This window comes from Tamandua tetradactyla, chromosome 8 (assembly GCF_023851605.1).
Source record: "Tamandua tetradactyla isolate mTamTet1 chromosome 8, mTamTet1.pri, whole genome shotgun sequence".
NCBI lineage: Eukaryota > Metazoa > Chordata > Mammalia > Pilosa > Myrmecophagidae > Tamandua > Tamandua tetradactyla.
This window is the reverse complement of record NC_135334.1, coordinates 117,595,294-117,617,975: the sequence shown is the minus strand read 5'-3', so window position 1 is coordinate 117,617,975 and position 22,682 is coordinate 117,595,294.

Genomic DNA, 22,682 nt, shown 5'->3' with positions numbered 1-22,682 from the left:
GGTGCGCATGCCTCCCTGGACATGGTGCACTCCAGGGGGGTGACTCTGCCCCTCTAGAACCTGTTCTGCTTTCAGGAATGTTAGGAAAACTAAGATAGCTCTAACAGCCTATTACAGGGAGGGAGGACTGAACAAAATTGAAGGTATAGGGATACAGACACAGGGAAGCAATGAGGGATTGGGTGAGATTAGAGAGGGACAAAGCACTCTAAGGATGCAAGACCAGGGGAGTAGATTTCAAATGGTGACTGAAGTAAGCAGGCATGTAAATCAGGGCCACAGCAAGCATATACAATATTTTGGTGTAACTTAGATGCTCAACACAAGACCCCCTCTTGGAAGATTGCTAAAATACTATGCTTTGTTGCTATCTGCTGGAAAATGTCATAATAAATATATAAATATCCAAAATCTAAATGAATAGCAAGTCCTTAGATGTGGCATCAGATGTGGGGCTAGATGAGATTGGTCCTGATACTTTAGTAGGTGGTAGTGCGGGTTTTGAGATGATTTTTCCATAGGCCATGCTGATTTTGGGGATTGTGCTGGCTTGAATTTATGGACCCCAGAAAAGCCAAGTTCTTTAATCTTTATTCAGTATTGCTGGGTGGAAATTTTTTAAAAATTATCCATGGAGATGTGACTCACCCAATTGTGGGTGGTAACTTTTGATTAGATGATTTCCATGGAGGTGTGTCTCTACCTATTCAAGATGGGGTTACTTACTGGAACTCTTTAAGTGGGAACCATTTTGGAATGAGCTATAGGGCCCACACAGCCAAAGACCTTTGGAGGTGCAGAAGGAAAATGTTCCAGGGGGAGCTTCATGAACCAAGAAGCTGGGAGAGAAGCTAGCAGATGCTCACCATGTGCTTTCCAGTTGAGAAAGAAATCCTGAACATGATCAGCCTTCTTGAACCAAGGTATCTTTCCCTGGATGCCTTAGATTAGACACTTCTTATAGGCTTGCTTTAGTTGGGACATTTTCATGGCCTTAGAACAGTGAACTTGCAAATTAATAAATTCCCCCTTTTAAAAGCCGTTCTGTTTCAGGTATATTGCATTCTGGCAGCTAGCAAACTAGAGCAGGGATCCTTGCAGGTGCAACTCATGCTTCACTGGCAACTCTGTGTTGGGAGTTCCCTCGAGCTCCGCATAATAGAACACTGTTCATGCCAAGGTGGTATTCAAATGTTTACCCTTAGTCAATAGATGATAATAAAACCATGTTAATATTTTTGTCTTATTCATATTTAGGGATCTTTAGGTTGTGTACTGGGTCTATCAGATTGGCACAATCAGGCATCCAGAGGACAAGATCTGTATGAGGAGAAGATGTATTTAATATGGGATCATATATTATTTGAGCAGAGTTAGAACTCAGTCCCACATCCCCTAAATTCTCAACCATGCTGGGCTTCCAGTGTACCATGTTATATTCTTTCCGGTGGTTTTAAGTCTTCTTGAATATTTCTTGTTATGTTAAGTGAAGTAGGGTAAGAACTATACACAGCCCTACTCCTGGAACACATTTCTGACCATGAAAGCTTCCCCTCCAAGCTTTTCTGCCTTCAGGCATCTTCTGAGAAGTTCTGTCTAATGGCCAAGGTACATGAGAACCTGTGCAGTGTCTAGGATGAAAGTAGTTTGCCTCAGTGGTTAGAAACTTTGTACTTACCTTGGTCCTAAACCACTTATGTATGTATTCCACTACTTTCGAATACCACATAAGCTGTCAAATAGAATGATACACTCCTGGAAATTTTTACTCTTGATCCTACCTAATGTATTCTTCTTGCAGCAGACAGGGTGGTCTTTTACAAATACTGATTGGAGGATATCATCTTTCTAGATGAAATATTTCAGTGGCTTCCTTTGTTCTTTAGAGTCAGAAGTTTTTACTGTGGCTTACAAAAGTTGTATGATCTAGACGCTACATCCTCTCTCTATTGCCCTCTGTTTCAAATTAGTTAAGTTGGACTTTAAATTTTCATTCAAATAGAGATCATATGCAACACAATGGGAAGCCAAGGCCATAATGCTTGAGAAAAGTTAGCTTGTTATTCACAGGTCACAGAGACTGAGCAATGCTATGAGGGGTTTAGGGGAAGTACGATAGGCTTGGGTAGCTCAACCAGCAGATGGGGAGCATATGCGTACAGCAAGGGGGACCTGCAGGCTTGTGCCTTTATTGTGGCCCAGGGATGGAGATTAGTGGATTTCTTGTAGGAGCCAAGGATTGATTAGTTTAAAGCAAACATGTGAAAAGGTAAAAGGGGGTCCACAGGTGGTGGGGATGGGTAGTTTATCATTTGGGTGAAGTGTGTGGGTGATGTGGGTGGTAGCTACAATGCAGCCTTGATCCTTGGGGACCTTCATGCCCGAGAGCTGGAACACTGCTTGTAATCTAGGTCAAAAGTTGGTGCAAATGGCTTAGTCTAAGTAGGATAGATGCTAGGGCAGCACACAAAAATTTTGATAGTCGAAGCACACTCACAGTCTAACTCTCCCCACCCCACATTATGGATTCACATTATATATTCCACCCAAGCAAACTAGGCACTCTTTCCCCACTGCTCTTATTTCTCTCCTCTGCCATCCTCCAATCCCCTACCCCTTTCTTCTGTCTTCCCTTTCTTCACATCTCCTTCCACCCCCCTTAAAAAATGTCCATTATTAACACAATGGAACACTGACTCAATTGCTGCTGATGGAAAAAATGATCTTGGTAGAAAGTATACAGTCTTGACGATTACCCCCAGAGTGCTCCTCATTTTTTGTCTTATCCATTGATGCTGATTAAAGTCTGACTGATGACTTGTCTTCTGGCTTCTCTGATGAAACTGATGGCTCTGAAATGATCTTTTCATCTGCTTTTGGATTACTTCATGCTTATTTGTTGCATGTGAACTCTCTTTTTTTTCCTCTTTCTTTTAAAAGGAAATTACATTATCTTCCTTTATCCAAGTTACCTGGGATAATAAAGTAAAGGACTGCAAAGTAGAAGGGGATATTATTCATCTAATTAAAAAAAAAAATCTGTGCTTTGCATATGATTCCAAGCTAGTGTACCCCTAGATGTATCATATGGTCAATTAGGGTTATAATTAATTTGAGTGGCTACTTTAATATTAATTCCATTAAGTTGATGGTGCATCTTATTCATCTTTTCATCCTTAATATTTTACGGAGAGTCCTGAATTTAGTAGTTTCTCATTAAATATTGAGTGAGTGACCATGCATATAGTGTGGAACCATATAGCATAAAAGAAGTTAACATGTGTATCTGGGTTTCAGGAGTAAAAATTAATCATTATTCCCTCCTCACTCTGAGGTCCAATCAATTGAGAAATTAGATATAGGAGTTAGACAGGTATAAATCAGAATATCAGCTTTATCAGTAATAAAGTTAATTTGGTGAATGTGTCTTGACTGAAGCCAAAATCTGGCTTCCTAATATGCATGCCTACACACATGAACTCACCCTGTCACAGATACAACTGCATCTTATTCCTCAACCTCCTGTCTGTACCAGGCCTAGGAATGGGTTCTGCCTCTACAGGAGAGTAATAATAATCATGAAAACACTTAAAGGAACTTCTCAGAAGAGGGCAGATCCAAATATGTGAAGCCAAAGATCAGTGAAACTCAGGGGCCATTTTCCTTTCCCCTCTCTCTCCAATCAAGAGTGTCATTCCTCTTACCCTGTGTTTTGGTTTGCTAATTATGCTAGAAGGTAATATGCTAGAAATGGATCGGCTTTTACAAAGGGTATTTATTAGTTACAAATTATAATTTTAAGGCCATGAAAATGCTCAAATTGAGGCTTTAATAAAAGGATATCTTCACTTAAGAAAGGCTGATTCCCATCCAGAGTTCCTTTGTCACATGGGAAGGCACATGGTGACTTCTGCTAGCCCTTTGTTCCCAAGTTTTGTTGCTTTCAGCTCCTGGGTCCAGTGGCCTCCTCTCTGAGCTTCTTCTGCCTATCTGTAAGCATCTGAATTCTCTTGGCTTCTGGTTTACAAAGGTTTTCTCAGATTCTGTGGGTCCTTCTGGTATTTTCCCCTGCATTTCCAACACTTATGTCTGTATTGGTTCTAAGCTCTTACTCTCTCCATAAGCTCTCTAAAGACTCAATAAACTAATCAGGACCTACCTGGAATGTGCAGAGTCACATCTCCATCTATCAAAATGTCATACCCACAATTGTGAGTGTCACATCTATAGGGAAACAAGGTCATCAAGAGGTCCCACTCTACAGTATTGGATTAGGATTAAAAGAACATGGTTTTTCTGGGGTGCATAACAATTTTAAACCAGCACACCCTGGAAAGGAGCTCCATAGAAATATATCCTATGCATTTATTTCCTTATGAGAGTATTTCTGCACTATGAAAACATTGAAAGTAGGACTATATATACTCCACACTTTCATGTTCAAATATGAAAAGAAATCCAAAATTTCTTTTTAGACTTAGAAGATGGCATCGAGGAAAGGTCAAGGTTATATTTTAAGGCTGTGACACTCTGTCCACAAGCTTTAAATGAGTTAGAAATTATGAGCCACTTGCAACAAGCTCTGTGATCAACTTTGACCTATTTGAAAAAAAATCTATTCAATGAATAAATATTAACTGAACATTTTTATGTGCTACTGACCATTCTAGGTAAGAGGGATGCACCTTTGAACAAGGGAGAGAAATGCTTTGATCTTCTATAGAACTTACAATTCAATGTAGAAAATAAAGAGAAAAAGGAAAAACACATAATAAAACTTTAGGGAGTGTTAAGTGCAGACAGTACCAATAAAAAACATAAATTAGGATATGGGGTTAAGGAATGACAAGAAGTAGGTAGTTGTACATATGAAATCAGTCGAGGAGGATTTTTGAAGTGATATTTGACCAAGAACACCAATGAAATGAGTGAACCAATAAGACAAAGATATGGGTAAGCGCTTTTCCATCCAGAGCTAAATGCAAGTTCAAAGATCCTGAGGCAGAAACAAGCTGGTAAGGAGAATGTAGTTGGTTTGGTATGAGTAAGGAGAAGTTTTTTGAAACTGAAGGAAGAGAATGAGATTGATTGGTACCTTGTTTAGATGTATTTTCTAAAGGCAACAGGAAACACTAAGATTTGAAGCATGACAATTAATATGATTAGAGTATGATTGAAAAAGTTCTTGCTGGATTTTGTGTAGCAAAATTGTCATAATGGTACAGAAATGGAAGCAGCAAGACCCCGTTGAAAGGATTCTCTAGGGAAAACAGGAGGGGCTGCAACAGAAAGGCATTTGTAGATAATGTAGTTATAGGGTATGCCATTCAAAGGACATGGTGTTTTATGAGGGGGTAAAAAGAAACAGCATAAAGCAGCAAAAAACAGCAAATAGTACATGTATCCCACCTCTTAGAATTTAGAGTGGAGGAAATAAAGAACAAGCCCACAGCTAATAAGAATTCAATTATGACAATGTCAATTAATCATGACATGTTTGCTTTGCTCCCGCCATAAATGGAGTGGCATTTTGATTGGCTTGAAAGTTGCAGTTCAAGTTGAACTCATTCTCCAAATGGAGTTATGAAGTATTACCTTTTGGAAATATATTCAGGCATTTGGTTGACAAGGAAAAAAATCAGTGTATTTGATCTTCCTCTAGCTACCTGTGTGAGTTTTTAATATATCGTTTAATGGTCCTGTTTCCTGTGAAAGATGGGTGGGAATATAATTGAAGAACAGAGACATCTGTTGTTTGATGGGGATAAAGCAACTTTGTGGAGCTGATTACATGCTCCACAAATAAATTATAATTGTCTTTAGCTACAGATTGCCCCTACAGATGTGTGTATATTCCACAGTAACATAATACCACTAATAATAATCATTTATTCAAACACACACTATGTTCTAGGATCTGGTTAGGCTATGTTCCATACACTGTTACATTTAATGTGTATCTAAAATTGCACAGAGAACAACAATCACCTGGCTACTTACCTTTCACTATTCTTGAATCAAGAGAATATCTTTGACATTATTTTTCCTGCTAATAAAAAATGTATTTCATCATTGCAAGTATTGCCAGGAGCATCTCAATAAGCAGCATTCTGATGGTGCCCTCTGACTCACTGCTATACTAAATATAGGTCTGACTGTTCAGCCTGTTTAATAATTGTGTAGTTAAACTAAATGGCAGGATATTGTATTCCCTGAGTTATGGATAAAAACAATATTGAACAGTATACTTGGTTATGAACCTGACCGAGTAATTCTACATTGGTAGAATGACTGGACTAGAGGCAGCTGAAGTGCATGCTTCCATCTCCAGTTGTATCATCCCCCAATGAATCTCAAAGCACTAAGGCTCAAGTGAATGCCAGGATAACTCGAGATTCAGAGAGGCCACACCCTGGCCTATTGATGCAATTAGCCAGATGAGATGTGGATCATTCACTCTACAAATATTTGGTGAATGATTACACAATCAATAGATCCATTTTCAGCTCTGTCAGTAAGCAGTAGTGATTGGGTGCCCCTGGCACAGAGCACCGACTTGGTACTCCAGAAAACTCATAGATAATAAATAATGGAGACTCAGCCAGTAAAGCTTACTTTTTCATGGGCTGCCACCCCTAGGGATAAGCTCTTCTTTCCTGAATGCCTCACGCCTCCATGACAACAGAGAGGCTGTTTGAGTGAGGTCAGATGCATATGTATTTTTACTTTAAGTAAAAGATACTTTACTATAGAGTTAGTTAGGTAGAACTATCCCAATGACAATATCCAAACATTTCTGACCTATAATTAGCAATTGTTTTTATCATTTAACCTAATAATATAAAATTTTGTATAAAGCCAGAAAAAGATGTAGATATTTAAAATCCTATTGTGCAAAGATTTCTATTACAATTATTTTGGCATATTTCATCTCAATCTTTGTTCTGTGCTTTTAATGCAGTTGAGATAATACTTTATATTCCATGTTGTATCCCACTCATTTATTGAAATTCATTTTTCAAGTTCTGGCTACCTTTTTTTCAACCATGGGTACTTGTATACATTCCTAAGCTCATTTTTAGAAAAAGGCTAATAATAGGATAAATCTCATAGGACATTAAAGGGGCTTAAAAGAGATAATACATATAAAGTGCTTAGCACATGCCTAACACCTGACCAGTGTTCCAAAAAAATGTTAACTATTAGTAATAAAATGGTACAAATATTAGGTTGCTTTTCAAAACTATTAAAATCATAGTCAATAGCTGCATTATAAATCTCATTGCATGAATACATCTCAATGTATTTATTATACTTTTATTGTAGGACATTTTGATTTTTTTCTCAGCCTTATGCTACAGATAATAGTCAAATTACACTTTCTCATTTATTGGCATCTGTTGTGTCTTATCTGTAAAGCAGATCAAGTTGGTGGGAATGTCCCTCGGTCATCTCCTTTCCTTTCATTCCCAAAGAGTGGGAAGAGTAAGGACTTGGAGTATGAAGTTCCTGGATTTAAATTCTGCCCGTCCCTTACTAGTTGATTGTCCTTAGGAATGTCACCTAACTCTGTGAGCCATAAGCTTGAAGCTTAATGCTTGATCTTTCATAGCTAAATTATTCCTTTATTATTATCATCATTGGTGCATAATTAAAAAGTACCATCTGCCCTTTAGTGGTTGTTAAAAAAAATTTGTAACATCGGTAGAAGTAAACTGCAGCTACTGCCTATACACTAAAACTATTATTTCCTCTAATCTAAAATGTTGATCAATATGTGATATCTCAGTTTTCACCAACCCAAAAGACTCTGCAGCAACAGCAGGCCACTGGTATTCTATTCTTTCTTGTGCTGTAATGTTAGTGGTTACATTTTTGTTATTAAGTGGCAGGTATCTAGGGCAAAGTAGCTGTAGTGGTTAGTGATTGAGAAGTTCAACTGGGTAAGTTTGCCCTATGCTCTTGGAAATGGGATATTTAAAAATTATTGTTTGGTGATTATCAAACTTATAGATCTTTCTGAAACTAAAAATATGTGTGTTTAAAAAGCACTGAATATTCATCAGAGAAAAAATAGGAAACAGAGATAAACAAAAATAAAAAATAACAAAATAGAACACCTAATTACTTCCCTTATCTGAGAAATGAACACTGAGATGTGAACACTTTAGTGTATAATTCTTCCTAATGTTCAATCTCTCTCTTTCTCTCTCTCTCCCTCTTCCTCTCTCTCTTTCTCATATCATGCATACCCTCTGTATCTTTCCCTATATAATTCATTGTATGCATGTTCTTCCAACAATACCTGTTCATTTCACTCTATATTGCAACCATCTTCCGAAGACAATTAGCCTTCACTTGCAGTATCATTTTTCATGGCCAAATACTATTACTTTAAATAAAGGCAGCAAAATCTATTTATTGAAGCTCCTATTTTTGGACAGTTAGCTTGACTATGAACACTTTTTCTTTGGAATGTGAATATTCCATTCTTTCTTAAAATTTAGTTTCTAGTCATCTTATTAATTCAAATATTTCCATCTATTCACATTGATATTCTAATTCCAAGTGTCACTTCTAAATGCATGATGCTTAGTAAGGGATTATTATGGATTATATATTTCAAAAAGTGGAGATAGATCTTTTTCATACAATTTCCTTGATGACTTTGGTACAATATCCTGTTGTTTTCTTAACCTGATTTTACAGTAAATCCAGACTGTGGATTAATAAGGCATTGAAAATTTATAAAAATAGCTAAATATCTGTGACCCAAAGATTATAAGTTACATGTCAGGTGGACAATTGAGGAATATTGGACAATGTATTAAGGCAAGGAATATTAGATCAATTGACTGTAGCCCAGACTTCTTTATAAAAATGCACCATTTAAAAAAATCATTACAGATATAGCAATCTAAACTAGACTTACATTTGAATAGAAGATTGCCTGGGCAATGATCCTCTGAAAACTGGCCTTTACATTACCTGGGATTAATGGTCAGTTTCTCAGTAAATGTCCTGAATTTTCTGAACCAAGGCAAAAGTCATCTGTACTCTCACTCACCAGCCATTAACTGGAGTAATGATGGATTTTGTGAAAGCATCATAAAAGCCATGGCACAAAGCAGCACCTTTAACTGCGATCCTGTTTGCTTTACTTTCCTTGTTTGTTTACTTTAAGTTACTGGATGACTGGTTACTTGGAAGAGCTACTCATTTTTAGCTCCATAATTATCAAATGCTTTTTATTAATATATAAACATACAATCCCTGAATTTACATCTTTGAATATAGAAAGTAGACAGGAAGTCTATAACACCTCTCTATTGAGTGGATCTGGAATATAGTTACTCCATATCTACATGATTCTAGGGAAGCCATCCAAGACAGTATTAAATCCTAAAATAAATATGGGGTTTTATATCTAGTATATAAATATTAAATGAGATGTTTTGCAACTACTTTTGAAGATGTATATGTGTGTGTAAGATTGTTTTTATAGGTATGCCAGATTATAACACATAGTTTGAGAAAAAAATCTTGAATCCTTTAGCGTTTCCTATGCCATGGCTATTTAAAATCAAAGAGACATAAAAAGAAGCTTCTTTCTGATCTAAACTCTTCTGCTAGTTACGCCTTCAAACTTGTTCATCAATGTAGAAGACAATCTCCAGTTTGTGTATAGGCTGTTTCAGGATTTAGGTTTATTGACAATTCATTGTTTCCTTATATTTCATTTTCATCTCTAAGCTATTCAAGTTATTGCTTGTTTAGCCTTTCTGTAAAATAAAGAATAAATTACCAGATCCCTCTTCAGAATCACTATTTTAATAATTTTTTTTCTATTTATTTTCATTTTATAAATTTGGTGGTAGAGGGTAGTTTCGGAGCCATTGTTTTATTTGAAGATGACACTATTGCCTCACCATCCTGGAAATAATTCTTCATGGAAACCATTTACACTCTCCCAAAGAGTCCACCTGGTGACTATTTCCAAGTAGAATGGTTTGTGATTTGCGTTAGAGGTATAGTTAATCACTATGGAACAGGCCAAGATTTATACCAATGATGCTAAAAATGGTGACAATTTCTATTCGTTACTGAAAGCATACTGTATGCCAAAGTACAACATACAACATTTTAAAACCAATTCTGTTTCATTTTTACCAAGAAGGCTCTAGGAGAAAGATACTCTTCACCCATTTTGAGATGAAGTAACCAAGATCAGAATTATTTAATTATTTGCTTTGGATTCAGACCTGGGTCAGTGCATTGTGCTGATATATATTTTTTGCTGGATGAACTTGGTCTAATTAATTCTCTATACCTCCAATTCTTGATGGCCAAAAGAATCATGTATACCCCACAGGATTGCTGTAGGGATGAAAAGAAACCATGTTTCTAAGTTGCTAATGCATGCAAAGTACACATTAGTTGTCATTATTATCACAAATCACGCAACTAATTTGTTTCTGAGACTGAACTGCAACCTTAAACTCATTTCATCCAAGTGCTCATTAATTCATCATGGAAGCTACGTAAAGGAAACTTCAGATAGTGCACTCTGAGTATCCAGAAACATAATAAAATGTATGTATGTATGGAGATTAAATTCATGGGGATTTTCAGTAATGGATGAAGTAAATGCAATTATTAATCAGAATGTGGGAATAATGAGGTAAATTTAATTGCATAAATGTTTGTTTCTATATATTTCTGCTTTTTTGTGTGATTGATTTTTTGCTTTTAGATTATGAAACAATCCCTCAATTTCTTTAGGGAGAAATGCCTAGCATAGAGTTGGGATATTAGGTGCTCATTAAATAATTATGATTAACAGCTTTTTAAGGTGTCTCTCTGAATCACAGAGGCTGTGAATAGAAAAGAATTAAAATAGCAGATTTTAGAATGACCTTAGAAAGACCTGCTTGTAAAGTTGGCCCTAGAATAGCATCTGAGAACTTAGATTTTGGAAGGGTTTTCACCATTCCTGCAACTGATAAGAATGTCTCGCTGTGCCAAACTGTGTATACAATCAGTGTGGCTTGTGCTGAATGCCTGCTTTCTTTCTGAGAGTCTGGGGTTTTGGTAAATGCCAGCCCAAGAGTGCCTGTGTGATTAACTCCCAATAAAAACTAAGGCTTCAATGAGCTTCCCTAGTAGACAACATTTCACATGTGCTGTCACAATTAATTGTTGTCACAATTATAATCCTGTGTGACTCCTTAGGGAGAGGAATCTTTGGAACTTGTACCTGATTTCCTCTGGAATTTACCATGTGTGGCTTTTCCCTTTACTGACTTTCCTTTTTCTCCTCTCTCTGTAATAGCTGAGTGTGACTCTATGTTGGGTCCTCTGAGTTCTCCCAGTGAATCATCAAACCTGAAGGTGGTTGAGGGAACCCTCACCACACCCTGGTTCAGGGATCACCAAGTTTTCTAAACCCACGTGCCAAGTGCAGTTCTAGGCAATACCTCTGGCTTTCAATGGCAAGCTTGAAGCCTGCAAAGGAAGGATAGGTGTGGGTTTAGTTGGTGTGTAATAAAACAAAAAAGCTAAAGAAAATAAGCTATGAGACAGAAAGGATAAGTGGAAAGGGATAGAAGAAAGGAGAAAGTCGTTGGAGTTTCTGAATGACCAAATAATTAAGATTTCTCATCCACACTTGCTGTCTAGTCATTTGAGAAATAAGACCAGGGCAATACGTGGAAGTCAGACTTCTACTTTCATCACCTGTAAAGGCTGCATCTGAAAGCATAATTTTTGAAGTTTAAATGGGTTTTCTGTTGGAATTAGACAAATGTACCCATTCCATCAGATTATGTATGTCTTATTCCTTCTTTTCCTTCAGTTACGCTTATTGAGCTCCTCACCAATATAAAGAAACCCCGTTAGTGGAAAAACAAAATCCCATAATATCAGCGACTATGACAAATAGAAGGACCAATGAGTTCTTTAAGTGTTATTTAGTCACTAAGCAAGGTACAAGAGATGTAGAGTCCAGTACCGTTGAGGGTCAGTGTTAAGAATTCACAGCTGGTCACACTTCCTTCCTTAAGAACAAACACATTCCCAAAATGGTTTAGTTCACAATGAAGCTCCAAGAAATCTTCAATCAGAGCTCAGAAATTCAAAGTCATCTTAGAGAGAAATCTGCTAACCAATTAGTATATTAGAGTAAGGCAAGAGTTTTGGAATCGGTGGGTAGATGGATGTTTTTGGAATATTTTGGAGTTTCTTGATGTTATGCTGCTCACCTGGAGCACTGCCTCTGCGCCATCAATCATATTAGCGAGGCAATAGTTTGACATATTATAATATGATTCCAAATAACAGTACCTTAAAAATGTAGGTATCTATTTTTTTCTCACATATAGTCCAGGTCAGGTGGGTGGATCCTTGATATCACGTCCCTAGGTTCTTTCTTTCTTGTCCACCTTCCTAAAGGTATTACCCTCAACATCTGGTTGAAAATGGTTTACCTCCTCACACACTTTGCTGGCAGGACAGAAGGATAAATCCATTCAATATAAAAACATCATCTGGAATTTTCCCATTTCCTTTTTCTCACATCCCATTGTGATCCTAATCACATTATGGTGTATAGATTATGGTATATGGTTATAAGAGAGGCTGGACTCTATCTTTTTTTATATACCTGTTTTTTTTAGTAGTTAGTTAAAAAAATTGTGAATTTCATTACTATAGAAATGAGGAATTATTATTAGAGGTCAATTTGCATTTGTCAACACATTCCATCTCTTTGGCTATCTAAATATCTGGCTCACTATTTTAACCCTTCATCAATCTAATGCATTCACACCTCTTAAAAGAAAACCCCAAATGCTCCTGGGGGCTACCTGATTTTATAGAGTCTGCTTGATCATATATCTGGATCCAATTTAGATTCTGGGTTAGACTCAGAAGGCAGGAGTGAGGCAAAGTTCCCAGTGTCAATTCACTAGCTTTGTGAGTGATAAGTATTCATTTTGCAGAGTCAAGACTACAGCTGGTACAGCATGGTTCTGGAGCCTATATCAGTAGTTGCAGCGGACTGAATCACGAAAGCTCCCCTGACTATGGCTTTCACAGTGAAATCATCTTGCTATCAATAGCTTCCAATGACGGCAGCAATTGTGTGGTTCTTGAGCTAGCAGCCATTCCAAGAACATCCCAGTTTTGCAAATGGCATTTATGATTATTAAATATTCAGAAATCTCCTTGGGTGCAGATTCAATGTTCTGGCTTTGGGAGTAATTTCTTAAAGTGAAAACGTGTCTATTTCTTTTGCTTTTCCGATGGTTCTGAAAGCCACTTTAAATTCCACAATAAATGCTTTCTGCTTCAACTAGTTAATGTTGATTCTGTTCTTTGTAACTGAATCCTTCTGATATCTTAATAGAACTGTCTAATAAATAAGTTCTTTCACTGATTTATTCATTGAGGTGAACAGGAGTTAAACCACCCTTAAGCAACTTACAGTATTGCAACTAACAGCTAATATTTGCTGAAGCCTTGCCATGTACTAGGCAACCACGAGCTTTTCCAGAACTATAATATTTAATGTTAACAATCACTTATGCATTAGGAATATCCATATCCCTGATCTATAGATGAGGAAGCAGTTTTAGAGAAGGTAAGCAGATTCCATATTTATAAAACTTGCAAACATTCCAGACAGCATTTGAAATAAGACTGTCTGAATTCAGTGTTCATATTCTTCACAATTACAGCACTGGGAAGACATTTATTAAAGTAATCATTAAGCATATACTAAATTAATTGCAATTAAAATGAGGATAATGGAGAAGTATAAGATATCAGGTCTAAGTATAATTAAGTTGAGAGATACACTGGAGCCTTTGGGCATTATTAGAGGTTCCAATGAAGGTTTGGAGGATGAGTAGGAAATAATTGAATTGCATTTGCATTTTTACAAAATTCCTCCAACTGCTGGATAAGAAATAGTTTGGAGAATGATCAAGCCCAGTTGTTTGGAGACCAGTTATTTAGATATCACTGGATGAAACTAGAGAGATTGTATTTTCAGCTATGAGAATGGAGAGAAATGGACAAATCTGATTTTTGGGAGGGAGAGTTATGAGAATGTGATGATTAAGTTAATATTGGAAAGGAGAGGGCTGGGTCTGGATTTCTGGATGGAGAAACTAAATAGATGTTGGTGCCGTTACTCCAAATATCTAGACTATAGTTCCCATATGCAACTTCCTAAGGTAGGAATGGTAGAGTGATGGTAAAGGAAAAGAATAGTACAAAAACTTCTGTCACCAGTATCTCTGCCTTAAAAGCTGCTAGCTACATTTTTCTGAGGAATCAACGTTGGTGAGTTGCACAATATTGAACTAAAGAGCGCTCTCTATTTCTCTGGAGCCTTTTTAGTCTTGTTTGGCCTCCATATATTACCAGTGCTCAAAGTTTAAATATAGTCCTTAAAAAAAAAACACTTTTATTAATACCTTATAAAGTGACTCTTTTATAGAGGGATGGGAATCAGAACAACAGCTTTTAGCTACTTTGAGCTCCTGTTCATTCTGCTCGGCTTAAATAGATTGTGAGCCACGTTAAAGCCAACGGGCTTGGAAGAACGCAGAAAGAGGGGCATTCTAAGCTCCTCTCAATTAGAATATCTAACTGTTATCATTATTCAAACTGAATATATCATATCTCAAATTAGTCACTTTAAAAAGCTGACAAAATTTAAACTTTGAGGCAACATACTATATAAAATGTGACTTTAAAATAAAACGAAAATACTTCTGAAACCTTATGTAGCAATTCCTTAAAATATTTTCTTACCATGTTCCATGACTTAAACAAAACAGTGATTGTTTATTGTAAAAATTGTTCTTTTTAGGTGATAGCAGCTTTTTTTTCTGTTTTAGTATCAACTAATACACAAATGCCAAGCAGAATTTAATGAGCACAATGTCTATTTATTACTGTATTATAGAGATATAATTTCAGCCAAAGAAAATAACACAGCTATTTTACTTGACTACTTAACTCTTTTTGGGGTCTGTTCATTGCAATACTGAAAATCAGACAACAGGCCTTAGTATGAGTATGTGGTTCATTTTGATATATTGAGCAACAATATTGAAATACCGTTTACTCCTTTAATGGAAAATTTGGAATTTGATATGGAAAGATTCAGCAAATGTTGATTTGGAGGTAAAGGGTCTTTTAGTATGAAAAGCAGAGAAAATATCTATTTGAAAAATGAAATAAATGTGTGGAGGGCTTGTTTTATTTGGTGTATAGTAAATATATATCTATCCTAAAAGTTCTTCTAAAGGAAAGAGTCCCCTTCCCTTAAAGGATCTTGAACATAATGATATAGGAACCTCAGCAATACATTGAGATTGCTAGTTGTCTATAAATTCCTTTTCAGTTGTTTGCCTGCTTGCTTCCATGTCTGTAACTAATCTGATACAAAGCGAAAGGAGTAAGGCGTAGTTATAATCTCTTAAAGCCATGTTTTGCTCATCACCATTGAGTTCCTTAAAGGGGTCATCCTTTCTCTCCTATAAACATTTCCAGGCTTCATTCACCTCCAGTCTGCTCTAGGAATGACAGAGTGCGTGGATGCCTGGTTTATTTTGTATTAGACATGTTGGAGATCACATTACAAGACATTACTTTATTTGATCCTCCTAACAACAACATGATGTCATATTATTATGTACACTTTACAAAAGGCTTAAGAGATTAAGTAACTTTATCAAAGTTACACAGTTAATTAGAGAAAGAGCTGGAATTTAGATCTAGATCAATTTGATTCTGAAGGTAAGGCTCTAAAATACCATGTGGCTTTCCTGCTTTAAAGCTTCCCCATTCTTAACTTAATAGTCACTCTTAATCACCAGGAATTGGCAGCTCAAATGCAAGGTTCCATTGTTAAAGGCAACTAGGATCAATGATCAATGATAATCTTCCTAGGTCTTGAAATTTCACTTGAGTTCCTCCTGCTTCCCTGAATTTCAGGGTTGTTAATATATTGGTTTTTGTTTTGTTTTTAGGATTCAGTCTTGGAGAAGAGCAGTCATTTGTTAGCTCTTGAATTAAAAAAAAAAAAAGGTTTTCTTGTGTGTGTTTGTATGTGTTTTTTTTTTTTTTTTCCAATGTGTGTCTAGTGCAGTACTTAATGGTCCTGGAAAGGAATCGTTCCCCTGAAATCACCAGTTGTGAAATGATGATTTGGCATTACATTTAAAGTGGTTTCTATGAAACATTTCTCTTGTTGACAATTTCCTCAAATAATCTATTCACAATGGCCATTAGAAGATACAGATTATTACAACTTTGCATTCATTTGTGGTTAAGAGCCTTGTGACAAATTTTTCCCTAATTCTATATGTATTTTAGGAAGACGTTAGCTTCTTTGTGCTTTCTCTGTACACTAAACTCAGATACCACTTTTTCAGTGGCATTGTTGTGAATCTATTGAAAGCTAACTCAGCCCACATTGTCATTAATAATTTAGGTAGAGAAAGCTCTGACTGTGACAACTCAGGTTTCTGGGAAAGTTAGTTCCCCTCATTCCATTCATGCACCCATGAACCAAATTTTGAGCAAATTTTAAGAACAAATAAGCATGGAGTCATAGATTTGTCAAATGTCTTTTTAAAATTCTCTAGATAAAATGGACACAAAGATGGAAAATGACAGTGTCAGTTTTGGACACAACCAAAACTACCACACTGGCCAACTCAGAAACAGAATCCCACTCCTTAAAGAAATCTGGTGAAATTCCTATAGCATGAATGATTCTCAATATGTTGTGGACCCAGTCTTATATTGCATTTGACAACTAAAGTTTTGTCAAATGCAATATACCAGAAATGGGTTGACTTTTAACAGTGAGAATTTATTAGCTTGCAAAATTATAGTTCTGAGGCCATAAAAAATGTCCAAATTAATGCATCAACAGGATGATACCTTCTCTGAAGACTTATTACCAGCGAGTTTGGGCTCCTCTGTCAGATAGGATGCACATACCCTATTTACTGGTCCTTCTCTCCCACGTTTCTTTGTGACCAGCTTCTGGCCTCAGTAGATTCCTCTCTCAGCTTCTGTATGTTTGTCTTTGTCGTTCAGCTTCTCTGGGGCTTTTTCCATGAGCTTTTCTCAATTTCATCTTTTAGCTGCTGTATGTGCTTCATCTCTTAAAAAGGACTCCAGTAAGAGGATTAAGATGCACCTTGAATGAGGCGGGTCACATCTCAGTTGAAATAACCTAATCAAAAGGTCCTACTCACAATAGGTCTGTACCCACAGGAATGGATTAAAAGAACCTGACCTTTTCTGTGGTAAATAACAGCCTCCAAGCTACCACATGTCATTAAATACTATATTTCATTAAATCTAAGATGTTGTCAACTCAAGACATTCTATTTGTACCTCTAAGAAAGTAAATACATTGCCAGTTATTATTTTAAGACGTAATTGAGAAAGAGGTACTAATTCTTGAGATGTTCGAAGTGGAAAAGAATGTCAATCTTAAAATAGTTAAAATATAGCAATATTATTTTTGCCTGTGTTATTTTCTCAGATGGTTACATGACATTTGATGATGCCCCACAGAGTCCCTATAGGCATTAGCTTACATTAATTCCATGTTTTCCTTTGGAAGAAAGTTATTCAAAAGAAATCAATTAATATGTGAGATATTGCATTGCATACTTAAGAGGTCTGCACAAATAATATGTGGGCGTGTGAATCAGTTCATAGTCTTGCACACATCAAAAGAAGCCTCACAAATTTAGATATTCTCTACATGATCACTGAATTATGGAACCTATTTTATTCTCTCAAAAGTTTTCCACTGGCATACATCACACTACGCAATTTGTGTGGTCCATAATTTCCTTTTGTCATCTTGTGACAATAAACAAGTAAGAAAATATGTACCTAGTTTGCTTCTATATTGACTGTCCAAATCTTGACATGGGTCCAGGGGCCTCTACAATGTCTACTTCACCAGTCCTTTCCAATGCCTTGGTCACTTGACAGTGTAGTGATTTCTTGTAAAGTAGGCTATATATTAACAAAAATAAATTTCAAATGTAGCTTTTTGAAAGAAAGGTGCTTATCAAGAAATAATTCCTCCCTTACTTGCCAGTGAATAGGGCAAATTAATATGACCACTTTTGATAAAATATTTATCTTCCCAATTTGCTTGCAATTATAGGTCAAAAACACAGTAAATATTATAATCAGATAAAGAGCACCTTGGATGTTACCTAGAATTCTTCGTCAGATTTCAGAATCACAGTCCTCCAGGTTGTCTTCATGGGAGATTACGGGAAGATGGCAGAGTAGGAAGTGCCAAGAATCAGCCTGTCTTCATTTTCTAGACTGATAAAGCAGATACCAAGAAATGGGTTGGATTAATCAAAGGCAGAGATTGGTAGAATGGGTAAAAATGCATGACCCAACTATTTACAGCTTACAAGAGACTCACCTTAAATTCAAAATCACAGGTGGGTTGAAAGTAAAAGTCACAAGTAGGTTTAAAGTGAAAAGGATACACACATACACTATGTAAATAGTAACCAAAAGAGAGGTGGGATAGCTTTACTAATATTAGACAAAATAGACTTTAAGTAAAAAAAAAAAAAACACTACGAGTGACAAAGAAGGTAATTAGACACTGAGAAAGGGGTCAATTCAGCAAAAAGATACAGCAGTTATAAATTCATAGGCACCTATCAAAATATATGAAGCAAATAATTAGATTTAAATGGAGAAATAGACACTGTTACAAGTATAAAGATATTTTAATATACCACTTTCTATAGTAGATAGAGCAGATGGAAGATTCTTAAAGAAATATTCAAATCCAGCTAGACTTAACAGACATATGTAGAATGCTTCACCCAAAAGCAGTAGAAAACTTATCTTCTCTAGTGCACATGGATTATCCTCCAATATAGAACATATATTAGGTCAAAAACAAGTCTCGTTAAATTAAAAAATATTGAAGTAATATGATGTATCTTTTCCTCACAATGGAATGAAGCTAGAAATCAATAACAGAGAGAAACAAAAAATTCACAAATATGTGGAAATTAAACAACTCACTGTTAAATAACCAATGGGTCAAAGAAGAAATTACAAGGGAAATTAGGAAATACCATGAGATAAATGAAAATGAAAGCAAAGCATACTAAAACTTATGAGCTGCAGCAAAGCAGTTCTGAGGTAAATCCATAGCTCTAAGTGCTTAAATTTAAAAAAAAAAAAAGAAGAAGAAAGATCCCGAATCAGAACTCTAACCTCAAAACTGGAGTGTCTACAAACTAAACCGGAAGTAAGCAGATAGGAAATATAGATGTTAGTAGAGATATATGAAATTGAGAATAAAAAATGACAATAATAGAAACAATAAAACCAGAAGCTTGTTTCTTTGAAAAGAACAATAAAATTAAATCTTAAGCTAGACTGTCAAATAAACAATGAAAGGACACAAATAAATAAAACCAGAAATGAAAAGGGTGCATTACTACCTCATTCCACAGAAATAAATACAACTATAATGGGATACTAAGGACAACTGCATGCCAGAAAATTAGATGACCTAGATGAAATGGACAAATCCCTAGAAGCATATGCAGTAACTACACCAACTCAAGAAGAAATAGAAGATCTCAACCAACCATAACTAGTAAAGAAATTGAATCAATAATAAAAAACCTCCCAACACAGAAAAGCCCAGGACAAGAGGGATTCACAGATGAATTTTACCAAACATTCCAAGAAGCATTAACACCAATCCTGCTCAAACTCTTTGAAAAATTAAAGAGGAGGTAACACTTTCTAACTCATTCTGTGAGTCCAAAATCACCCTCTTACCACAGCTAGATAAAGATTCCACAAGAAAAGAAAATTACAGACTTCTATCCCATATGGATACAGATGCAAAAATCCTCAAAAACATACTAAAAATGGAATCCAACTGCACATACACCAAGGCCAAATGGAATTCATCTCATGTATGCAAAAGGGGTCCAATGCAAGAAAATAAATTAACATAATATACCTCATTAATAACAAAAACATAATAATCTAAGGACATTTTGTCATTTTAACAGAGAGCAACCCAGTCATTATATTGTTGATGTGAAAGCTCCCAAAAAATCTTATAAACAAGCCCATCAAATCCTACCCAACTTTAATCACATAAATAAAATTCCTTTTCTGCAAACATTCTATAACTTTCTGTGTCCATTCAGATTATGCCCTCCATTCTCTTCTATTTCATTTTGCAACAACCATTCCTTTTACTTTAGGATAAAACTGCTCCCTCCTTTTTTCCCTTGTTAAAAACATATTCTGGGGTGGTACAACAGTGGCTCAGTGGCAGAATTCTCACCTGCCATGCGGGAGACTCAGGTTCGGTTCCCGGTGCCTGCCCATGCAAAAAAAAAAAAAAAACAACAAATTGCCAAAAGGATTTAAAATTGCTTTTTAACTGATATCCTATAAAACACAATTACAGTTAAAATAAACTTTGCCAAAATAATTTGGTTAATGCAAACTTTATCATTAATTTGGTTAATGCAAACTTTACAATTTTTGTCATCTTACATATGTGGAAAATATAACATTAGTTTATTCAATCAGGAAATTTGTATAAATTTCAGAAAAACACACCCAAATCAAGCACAAACATGCTGTTTTGCATCTAAGACTTATAATTCAACCAACAATGTCTCATTTATTAAAGATCTAGCTAGATTATGTGAACTTAGATTTTTTTTTTAACATTTGGGCTAGCTTTGAGGAATATTTAAAGCGTTGAAAGTTCATTGTTGCTTTGTTTGTTTGTTATTCTCAGGTTTTAGGAGTATTTAATCTACATAAGTGCTTATTCGCCCTTAAGGCAATTTGGACAAACTTCCTTTAAGGAAGTGTACAAGTTATTTTGGCAATACAATCCAGATATTAAAAAAAAAAAACAAAAAACAGACATATAGGGCATATTCGTAAACATTTAGACAAACATAAAAAAGGATTTATAATTTAAACTTTTTAAACATGAGTAGAACAAATTGGCTCTATAAACACGAAAGACAACGCACACAAACACACATACATGTGCACAGAATAGACTCACTAATTTATATAAAAGTGCTGGGCTTTTTGTTTTGGTCTTGACAGATGGTGGGTCTTTACTGACCTCTATTCTTAAGAGACAGAACTCCCAAAACTCAACTGTAGTTAAGTAAGCCTAAGATTTGGCTGCATTAAAGCCTCTTTTGATCACATAAATGCCAATTTATGTTATTTCTCTCATTGTAGTGGTTTGCAGTGTTTAGTTGAGGTACTTGTTACCTTATGAAGAGGATTAGAAAACTGAAAGAAGTTTAAGAACTACTGGTGATAGTAGCCAGCAAGTCTCAACACTATTTTGATTGAGACAACATGTGTATAGTTCTGCAAGTTGATTTGTATTCTTTTAGATGCATATTTTTTGTTTGTACCACCTCAGTGGCAGAGGAATTTGATTTAGTTACTATTTTTGTAGAAGGAAAATCTAATCGGGCTTGTGCCATGAGTATAAGCATTGGGTGATCTGAAATATCTAATTTTATTCTTTTAGGTGTGAAATCTAATTTATAAATTCTACTTTGTGAGAAGAACTCTCCCTTAAAGATTTACTACAAATGTCGCGTAAAGTAAAAGAAATGTTCATCATTTAATAGCCCTATTGTGATAAGGGATTTTGACAATGGGCAATTAAAAAAGATATCTGAAGTAATTGATATAATTTCTTCTACAATATAGTCGGATTTTTCTTGCAGTCCATGAAATCCTTTATCATGAAATGAAGTTTGCCCCTTTTCCTGTGCATCAGGTTCAGCAGATAGTCTAATTTTTAGGGTTCACTGATTTACAGACTCTGGGAGATCAGGTGGAAAGGAGAATGGGGAAAGGGGTCTGTGGGACTACAAGAGGGAACAGAATGCCTAGTATTAAGATTTTTTTGCTTTCCTTTTGTGTGCTTTAAGGATTCTTTTAAAAAGTCTATTTTAAAGTCATATTATCTTCTTGGACCTTCTATACACCAATTGAAAAATTCTCCCACTATTTTTTTGGAGTCTGAGAACCTCTGTTTTCAAGTGCTCTGTTCAAGTGTATTATTTTAGCTAGTTCAAATGTTCCCTAAAGCAACCCCTGCAAATTCAAGTCATCCCTGGTGAAATTTATCCATTTTTGAAAAAATAAAAAAGCAGGAACTAGGCCCATAATAAAAAAACATGTAAATAACAGTCATCTTTGTCAAGGGAGAAGAAAGAGATTTGGATTTAAATTGAGAACAGCCCATGTTCAAAGGTTCCAAAAATGACAATTATAAAGGGGTCCCACAAACAGAAATATGGGTGTCTTAAGGTGTAGCAGAACCTCTGTACTCCCTTCACCCACCACATGGTAAAAACATGGTACTCACCAAAGATATGCCTGCACCAGACCCAAACCAAATCAAGCCCAGGTCTAAAAATAAGACTGAAGAGCTCATTGAAAAGAAAGTAGAACTCAGGTACGGGAGAAACTTATCCCTCATGCTCCAAAGGCAGCTAGAGAGCAAGGGGCAAAGGGTTCTGTGGGTATCACACGACCAGCCATGGGGATGAACAGGCCCTCCCCTGGATCTC